The following is a 9,744-nucleotide window of genomic DNA, read 5'->3' as shown; positions in this document are numbered from 1 at the left end:
ATCAAACTAAAAAGCTTTTGCCCAGTAAAGGAAATTCATCAACAAAACAAAAAGGCCACTTACTGAATGGGAGAAAATATTTGCAAATGGTATATACAATTATGGGTTGAGGAGGCCTTACAAATAGCTGTGAAAAGAAGAGAAGCTAAAAGCAAAGGAGAAAAGGAAAGATATTCCCATTTGAATGCAGAGTTCCAAAGAATAGCAAGGAGAGATAAGAAAGCCTTCCTCAGTGATCAATGCAAAGAAATAGAGGAGAATAATAGAATAGGAAAGACTAGAGATCTCTTCAAGAAAATTAGAGATACCAAGGGAACTTTTCATGCAAAGATGGTCTCAATAAAGGAATTTCTGAATGGTATGGACCTAACAGAAGCAGAAGATATTAAGAAGAGGTGGCAAGAATACACAGAACTATAGAAAAAAGATCTTCACGACCCAGATAATCACGATGGTGTGTGATCACTCACCTAGAGCCAGACATCCTGGAATGTGAAGTCAAGTGGGCCTTAGGAAGTATCACTACAAACAAAAGCTAGTGGAGGTGATGGAATTCCAGTTGAGCTATTTCAAATCCTAAAAGATGATGCTGTGAAAGTGCTGCACTCAGTATGCCAGCAAATTTGGAAAACTCAGCAGTGGCCACAGGACTGGACAAGGTCAGTTTTCATTCCAATCCCAAAGAAAGGCAATGCCAAAGAATGTTCAAACTACCACACAATTGCACTCATCTCACACACTAGTAAAGTAATGCTCAAAATTCTCCAAGCCAGGCTTCAGCAATACGTGAATTGTGAAATTCCAGATGTTCAAGCTGGTTTTATTATTATTATTTTTACTTTTATTATTTATTATTTTTTCCATTTATTTTTATTAGTTGGAGGCTAATTACTTTACAATATTGTAGTGGTTTTTGCCATACATTGACATGAATCAGCCATGGATTTACATGTATTCCCCATCCCAATTCCCCTCCCACCTCGCTCTCCACCCGATCCCTCTGGGTCTTCCCAGTGCACCAGGCCCGAGCACTTGTCTCATGCATCCAACCTGGGCTGGTGATCTGTTTCACCCTTGATAATATACATGTTTCGATGCTGTTCTCTCTAAACATCCCACCCTCGCCTTCTCCCACAGAGTCCAAAAGTCTGTTCTGTATATCTGTGTCAAGCTGGTTTTAGAAAAGAGAGGAACCAGAGATCAAATTGCCAACATTCGCTAGATCACCAAAAAAGCAAGAGAGTTCCAGAAAAACATCTATTTTTGCTTTATTGTCTGCCAAAGCGAAAAACATCTATTTTTGCTTTATTGTCTGCCAAAGCCTTTGACTGTGTGGATCACAATAAACTGGAAAATTCTGAGAGAGATGGGAATACCAGACCACCTACCTGCCTCTTGAGAAACCTGTATGCAGGTCAAGAAGCAACAGTTAGAACTAGACATGGAACAACAGACTGGCTCCAAATAGGAAAAGGAGTACGTCAAGGCTGTATATTGTCACCCTTCTTATTTAACTTATATGCAGAGTACAACATCAGAAACACTGGGCTGGATGAAGCACAAGCTGGAATCAAGATTGCTGGGAGAGATATCAATAACCTCAGATATGCAGATGACACCACCCTTATGGCAGAAAGTGAAGAACTAAAGAGCCTCTTGATGAAAGTGAAAGTGAAGAGTGAAAAAGTTGACTTAACGCTCAACATTCAGAAAACTAAGATCATGGCATCTGGTCCCATAACTTCATGGCAAATAGATGGGGAAACAGTGGGAACTGTGGCTGACTTTATTATTTCTGGGCTCCAAAATCACTGCAGATGGTAATTGCAGCCATGAAATTAAAAGATGCTTACTCCTTGGAAGGAAAGTTATGACCAACCTAGACAGCAAATTAAAAAGCAGAGACAGTACTTTGCCAACAAAGATCCATCTAGTCAAGGCTATGGTTTTTCCAGTAATCATGTATGGATGTGAGAGTTGGACTATAAAGAAAGCTGAGCGCAGAAGAATTTATGCTTTTGAACTGTGGTGTTGGAGAAGACTTTTGAGAATCCCTTGGACTGCAAGGAGATCCAACCAGTCCATCCCAAAGGAGATCAGTCCTGGGTGTTCATCAGAAGGACTGATGTTGAAGCTGAAACTCTAATACTTTGGCCACCTGATATGAAGAGCTGACTCATTTGAAAAGACCCTGATGTTGGGAAAGATTGAAGGCATGAGGAGAAGGGGATGACAGAGGATGAGATGGTTAGATGGTATCACTGACTCAATGGACATGAGTTTGGGTAAACTCTGGGAGGTGGTAATGGACAGGGAGACCTGGTGTATTGTGGTTCATGGGGTCGCAAAGAGTCGGACACAACAGAGTGACTGAACTGAAATGAACCCAAAATATACAAAGAACTCATACAACAAACTTTTTTTTAATCCAATTTAAAAAATGGGCAGAAAATCTGAATAGGTGTTTTTCCAAGGAAGACATATAGATGACCAATAAGCATATGAAAAGATGTTCAACATTACTAATCAGCAAAATACAAATCAAAACGTCAATGAACTCTTACCTCACACATGTCAGAATGGTTATTATCAAAAAGACAAGAAATAAGTGTTGGTGAGGATGTGGAGAAAAGGGAAGCCTGCTACAGTGTTAGTAACAATGTAAACTGGTGCAACCACTATGGAAAATGGTAGACGTTCCTCAAAAAAATTAAAAGAACTACCATACAATGCAGCAAATTCCCTCTGGGGATTTATACAAAGAAAACAAAATACAATTTGAAATGATACATGCAGCCCTAGTCAAGATACAGAAGCAACCTAAGTGCCTGTCAATAGATGAATGGATAAAGAAGCTGTGGTGTGTGTATATATATATACACAATAGAACATTACTCAGCCATTAAAAAGAATGAAATCTTACCATTTGCAACAACATGAATGGATTTAGAGGGTATTGTGCTAAGCAAGATAACTGAGACAAATACTTTATTGATTTCACTCATATGTGAAATCTAAAAAAGCAAAACAAATGAACAACTATAAAACAGGAAGAGAGTTACAGACAGAGAACAAACAGGTGGCTGCCAGAGAGGAACAGGATGGAGGGAGGAGAGAAATAAATGAGGGAGATTAAGAAGTACATGCTTCCAGCTGTAAAATAAATGAGCAAAGTATGGAATGTACAACATGGGGGATTTAGTCAGTAACTATGTAATGTCTTTATATGGTGACATTATCACTGGACTTGTGATCAGTTTTAAATGTATAGAAATATCTAACCACTATGTTGTGCAAAAGGAATTAACATGTTGTAGGTCAATTTTACATCAAAAACAAACTCTAGGAAAAAAGATAACTTTTTGTTTTGAGACCAGGGGTTGGATGAGCAGTCAAAAGGTACAAACTTCCCGTTGTAAGATAAGTAAGTACTAAGGGTAAAATGTACAGGATAAATATACTTAACACACGAAAGTTTTTAAGAGTAAATCCGGATTTCTCATTACAAGAAAATTTTTTTTCTTTTATATCTATGTGAGATGATGGATGTTCACTAAACTTGTGGTAATAACTTTATTATGTTTATAAATGAAACCATTATGCTATACACCTTAAACATGCAGTGCTGTATGTCAATTGTATCTCAAAAAAACCTGAAGAAAGAACAGGTGGGGCTTTTTTGGGTGGTTGTGATTATTTTAACCATGTGCCTCTGTTGGAACTACGTGTTCACAAACTGATCGTGACTAAAGCTTGGGCTCAAACAAGACTCGGCTGGGTTGCTGATGAGAGGGGATGGGTCGTTGCTTCAATTAAAGCAGTTAAAGGTGTAGCAACCGCTTGGCTGGCTTTGCTCCATCCGAGGACCTACCGATTCTTACGTCTTAGACCCAGCAGGAATGAAATACGCCCACCTTTTTCTAGACCTGGTAGGAGTGGGGAAACCGAGACGAAGACAGGAGGCGACGTGCACCCACTTGGCGAAGGAGCCCATCTTCCGGGGGGCTGGAGCCCTTGCCCCGCGCTTCCCCAGCGGACGTCCCTACCCGGCGGGGGACTGCGCTGCGCCCCGGCGCCCCCGAGTGGAGGGAGAGGTAAGGAGGGAGCGCCGGGCGGGTGGGGCGGGGCGCGGTGACAACGCAGAGCCGGGCCCGCCCCTGGCTCCTACCCGCGGAGCCCACAGCGCCCGCCCGCTCGCGGCCGCCCGGGAGCTCGTCCAGCCCCGCGCTCCGCTCGCCCGCGCCCGTCCGCCGGCCGCCTGCGCTCGCCCAACCGCCGCCCGCGCCCGTCCGCCGGCCCCCGCGGCTCCACGGCTCGGTAAGCGTCCTACTGGCCAGGGGTCCCCCTCGTGCTCGCGGGGTTCCCTGCCCCCGCGCCGGGGCCCCAGCCATATCTGGGCAAAATATTCAGCTGTCGCCGCCGCAGCCGCCAGGAGGGACTGAGCGTGGCTCCCTCTATAAATAGCCGCTGCCTGGGGTTGCCTCCGGGGCTGGAGAGCCGGGTGTCTGGGTCCCGAGTTGGGCGCTCGCGTCCCCACCACTTGGCGCGCGTGGCCCCGGCCAGGGCGCCCTTCTCTCTGGACCCTGGCGCCGCATCTGTAAACGGGAGACGGACCTGGGAGCTCCGGAGGGCTGGGGTCATGGCGGGGCCAGCGTCCGCGCCGCGCGCTTGATTCCAGCGCGGCGAAGCCAGGCGCCCCGGCGCTCAGCCGGCACAGGTGCCGCCGAGCCGGCACTCAGGCGCAGCCTCGGCCCGGCCGCCCCGGCTGTGCGGGGGGAGCGGGGCGCCTCCGCGCTCAGCGGGACTTGCCACTTGGGCTCGCGCTACTCCTGGTTGCGGCAGGAAAAGTTTCCCAAACTGCGGGAAACGACAAGGCTTAAAGCCCCACGGTAACTCGCCTTTCGCTCGGAGGCGGAAAGAAGAGGGGGAGAGCCTGAAGGCAGAAGTGCCCCCACCCCCGCCCCGGCTATCGTCTACCCACTGGGTGGACTTGATAAGCCTCCTCCCTCTCTGGGCCTCGATTTCCCCATTTGTGGGGGCAGGGTTTGATTCTGCGCAGGAGCTGGTGGCTGGGCCGAAAGCAGTAGGGCGCGCTCTTGACCGTCGGCGCTCCCCCCACCTGTTCACCAGCTCCAGGCCTGGGACCCTGGGGGGCATAGACGCGCACATCCAGAGGGGCTGCGGAGACTGGCGACTTTGCCGGTCCCTCTGACTCGGATCTTATACTAGACCTAGCAGGACCCTCGGAAAGCCTGGGCCATATACACCCAGGAAGCGCGCTCCACGGTAATTATGGGCATCTCTGCTGGGTGGCAGCCATCACCTTCGCAAAGAAGCTTGTGAGTCAAACAGCTTTAGCCCTACTGAACTGGGCAGGGCTAGAGGCTCCAGTCCCGCTGCTCACTGCCCTCTGTTTTCACATCTGTATGATGCTTATGATGCTGCCTCGGAGCCCTACACACACCTCCTCCCCCTCCCCATCTCTTCTGGCCTTGACCTTGGCCCTCTCAGACCCTTGGAGATGACCTGGCCTTAGCTTTTCCCTATCCGAATCACGAAACCAGACCCTAACCCAGGTTCTAGGCACTCCGCGGGAGCACCGGGAAATTTCCCACTTTTCTCCCAGTGGTGACAACCATTTTGTTCCCGGGGAAGGGACGCACAGCCCCCTGCTCAAGGTCACGCACTGCTGGGCGTGCCAGGCAGCCTCCACCAGCCTTTCTCTTCTCTTCTGACACTTGCTGCTCAGGCAGGTCTTGGGGATCCGCGAGCACCCCACCAGTGCTCCCCCCTTCTTTGGTCTGCTGTTGTCTAGGACTTTCTCTTACTCAGACAACAGCACCCTCGTCTGGAAGTTTCGTTTTTGTTTCTCCTTTACTTTGGATCTTTCTTTTTCCCCCCCTAAAACCATCTTAAAGCCTCACAGATAGAATTAAGAAGAAATGGAAACAAATAGTAAGGGTCTTCTCAATTGCAGTGACACATCAAGTAGGCTGAGCGGGAGAGCAAAGAGTGCTGTCACTCTGATGTGTTAATTCTTTTTAATGAACCAGCCTTGCAGATCCAGGATTCAGAAGATGTTGACTCCTAAGTTTAAGTGGAAAGCCTGTGTTGTCTAAAAATAGCCTCTGCCCCACCTTATCAGGGTCTCACACTTTCTCCTTCTTCTGGGGTTGGGCTGCTTCCTGCTGCTCAGCAAAAAGCACAACCAGGAGTAGGTAGTGGCCGCTGTTGAGTAACGGGCCAGCCTGGATGTTAGGACACCCTGCCTGCCTCTAACTTAGAGTGACCTTGAGCACGTGGGCATGATGTCTCCACTGGATTCCGTTTCCCTTGGAAGATTTTCTATCATGAGAAAAGTGAAGTGCCGGGGATACAATTCAGGGGAACCCACCCTGTGAGGAGGAAGGAAGGAGCAAGGGGAAACTGGCTCCCAGGAGCCCTGGGAGGAGAGGCTGGCAGTGCCAGTGGGCGCAGAGAGACAGGACGAGGGCTGGGACAGGGCCACCATGATTGGCAGGCGTCATGGGTGACTTTGGCCAGGGCATTGCCGAGGGTTCAAAACAGGATCTGCCGCTGCTTTCCTGAAGCCAGTGGCCCAGCCAGTCTGAGCCCATTTCCTCCTCCATACAATGGGGACAGTAAGAGCACCCATCTCGCGTGGGTTTCTGTGGGGACTGGGGTCAGGGGGATGATGCGGGAAAAGCCTGCGCTTGTTACCTGCGATGCTGTGAATGCGGGCGAGAGCGGGAAGAAGCTAATGGGAGCTGAGGGTGTGGAGACAGAGCCCACGGCTCTTCTCAAAGCTTGGAGGAGAAGGCAGGGGGAGAGAAGGTAGTAGGAGCGGCGGGGGCTTCCAGGCTGAGGAGTGTGAGAAGGGGCTGAGCCAGGCACGGACCCCGGAGAGGGGAAGAGGGAGAGGAGTGCGTCTGACGGACTGGGTGGCAGAGGGCCTTCCTTCATCAGCTGCCCAATGTCACAGGCTCTGGAATTAGTCTCAAACGGCGCATTCCTCTAGATTCAGGCTGAGCGAAGAACGGGTAAAATGAAGCCAGTCCTGGCTCAGAAACTGGTGTCCCCTTGGGAGACTTCAGTATCTGTGACGGGGGGTAGTGATGGGCCACGAAGGGTCGTTTGTGGCTGCCAGAGGCCTTGTGACCTTGGCTGGCTTATTTCTGAAATGACATCATCTATCGATGACTCCTGCTGAGCCCAGTCATAATGGCCTTTTCCAGGCAATGTTTTGATTTTTCGGTCATACTAATGGGCCAGCCAGGCTGCCAACATTTCTAAAGAGGCCATTTCACTTTTCACTTAAAGCCAGAACACCAAGTGATCAATTATTTGGCCACTAGGAGCTATTACCAGTTTAAAGCCACAAATGTATCTGTATGGAAAAACAGGAATCACATGGCAGGATTGGGGGACCGTTTCCTGTTTCTTGTTGTGTAAAATCCTCCTTTGATTAATCGCGATAAGACCAGACTTTCTGCTTTTAACAATAGGAAAGAGTGAGCTCATTGAAGTCAACCTAGGACAGCCTGGGAGTTTTTCTGCAACGTTAGGATGTGCTGGATCCAGATCATTTCTCATCCGAGAAACGCAACAAGCTCAAGCGTTTCTTTTGTTTCTCCTTTTCTTACATCCTTTTGTTTTCCTCTTGGAGAAAAACAATCTGTCTGTCTCGGTTCTTCTCAGGGCCCCAGCCCCGGCCCCCACTCACTCTGGGGCTTCTAGAGAGGTCCATTTCTGGGAGATGCTTCTGGTGGGTGATGAGCAGAAGGGCCCTGAGCCTCACTCAGCCTCCTTCCTGGACTCACCTCTGCCATCTCTTGAATCTTGGTGCCACTCTCAACCCTGTTCCTTTTCGCCCCACACCCTCCCACTGTCCTGTTCACTCCCAGGGCTCCTGCCACCCGCTCGACACTCAAACTCCCACACTCATGTGCCCAGCCTGGCCCACTCTTCTCAGCTCTAGGTGTCTATGACTCCAGCCTATTGGACAAAGCCAGAGGGTGTCCCAAGCGCACCGCACACCCAGCAGGCCTGACTCAGGCTCAGCACCCAGTCTCCTTCCTGTGTTCCCGCCTCTTGGTTAACAGTAACATCCTTCACCCAGGCTCTGAGCCAGAAAGCCCCCTGCCTTTCACCATCCATTCGTTTGGTTAACGGTCCTGTCAGTCTCGCTTGCTTAGTATCTCTTCTCTTCATGTCTGTCCCCATAGTCACTACACCAGTCGAACACTTTGCCATCTCTCCCCGGAGCTAACATCAGAGCCTCTTAAGTCTTTCTGCCCCAGTGTTTTCTTCTCATGCTGTTGTGAAAAGATCTTTGTATTAATAAAACATAGCTTAGACAGCATTATTCCTCTCCATTCAGGGACTCCCCACTTCCTACCGGATTCCTTGGCATTGATCCCCGGGACCATCAAGGATCTGACCCTAAGCTACTTCTCCAAAGCCGTCCCTTGACACTCCTCCCAGTTCTCTGTACCTTCTGGTCACGGTGCAAACATATGTGACTTGACGCCTTGCTGCCTCGCTGCCTTTGCCCCTGCTATTCCTTCTGCGTGGAATGCTGTCCTCTTCCTTATCTGCATGGCGAACTTGGGCTGTTCATTCGCTAAGTCACGTCCGACTCTTTGCCATCCCATAAACTGCAGCATGCCAGGTTTCTCTGTCCTTCGCCATCTCCCAGAGTTTGCTCAAACTCATGTCCATTGAGTCGGTGATGCCATCCAGCCATCTCCCCCTCTGTCGCCCCCTTCTCTTCTTGCCCACAATCTTTCCCAGCAAACTTGTAATCCTCCGTTAGAGCAGAGCTCCTCATTGCTCACCTGCGCTCCCACAGCCCCAGCTATGGGGAGTTCTAAATGTAATCAGCTACTTTCATCCTCATCTCTGACCAGATGGATAGGTCCTTGAAGGCAAGAGTTTATGGCTCATTTATTTCTGCCTCCCCAATGTCGAACCCTGAGCAGAGTGCAAATGTTTTACATTTTAATCAATGACAGATCACCGAATGAATGAATATGTAAAAGGATAAGCAAATGAAAGCCCTGTGTAACCATGACAATTAAACAACAGCTACGCTGTTTTCCCATCCCGCCACCTTGCCTGCTCCCTGAGGGCAGAAACCACACCTGTTCTGCTCCCCACCAACCCTGCAATCTCTTTCAGCCTTCTCACAATAAATGGAATGAACCCACGATCTCACTGGAAACTCACAGTAATCCTTAAAGGGAAGGAGGGCTGGTGTAATGACCCCTTTTTGTAGCTAGCCCAGTGAACCCCAACAGGAATCATCCCAGGTCATCCAGTTCGGGTGCGCTGTCCCTGGAGAAAAGCCCAAGTGCTCTCCAGGGTTTGGTCAACTTGAGAACTCGGAGTCCTTTTGTTCTGTACTAGTGAGTCTCTAGCATTAGCATCTCTTAGGATATTGTTGATGCAGATTCTGCCTCCGTAGGCCCAGGAGGGGCCTGAGACTCTGAGTTTCTAAGAAGCTTCTTAAATAATAGGCTTAATGATTCCTAGTAAGGGCTAATGCACACCTCATAATGTGAGGGTCATCCTGCACCCTCTGACCACCAAACCTTGGGCACCAAGGTGCCCGTGACTTCTCTCAGTTTTCCCTTGGTGATTGCATTTTTTTGTTCAGTTGCTAAGTTGCGTCTGACTCTTTGCAACCCCATGCAAACCTTCCTGTCTTTCACAGTCTTCCAGAGTTCGTTCGAACTCTTGTCC

The 9,744-nt window shown here is 49.2% G+C and overlaps 1 protein-coding gene across 4 annotated transcripts in view; it reads left to right on the top strand.

Annotated features, from left to right (window-relative positions):
- The first annotated feature begins 4,164 nt into the window (after positions 1–4,164).
- TMOD1 (tropomodulin 1) overlaps positions 4,165–9,744 on the top strand; it is a 107,393-nt gene continuing 101,813 nt past the window's right edge. For all 4 annotated transcript variants that reach the window (XM_020891000.2, XM_020891003.2, XM_020890998.2 and 1 more), the window contains exon 1: positions 4,165–4,317. The gene's annotated coding sequence lies outside the window, so the exon portion shown is untranslated. The remainder of the gene's footprint in view (positions 4,318–9,744) is intronic.

Source organism: Odocoileus virginianus, chromosome 18, assembly GCF_023699985.2.
Source record: "Odocoileus virginianus isolate 20LAN1187 ecotype Illinois chromosome 18, Ovbor_1.2, whole genome shotgun sequence".
Lineage (NCBI taxonomy): Eukaryota > Metazoa > Chordata > Mammalia > Artiodactyla > Cervidae > Odocoileus > Odocoileus virginianus.
This window is presented reverse-complemented; position numbering and strand designations above follow the sequence as displayed.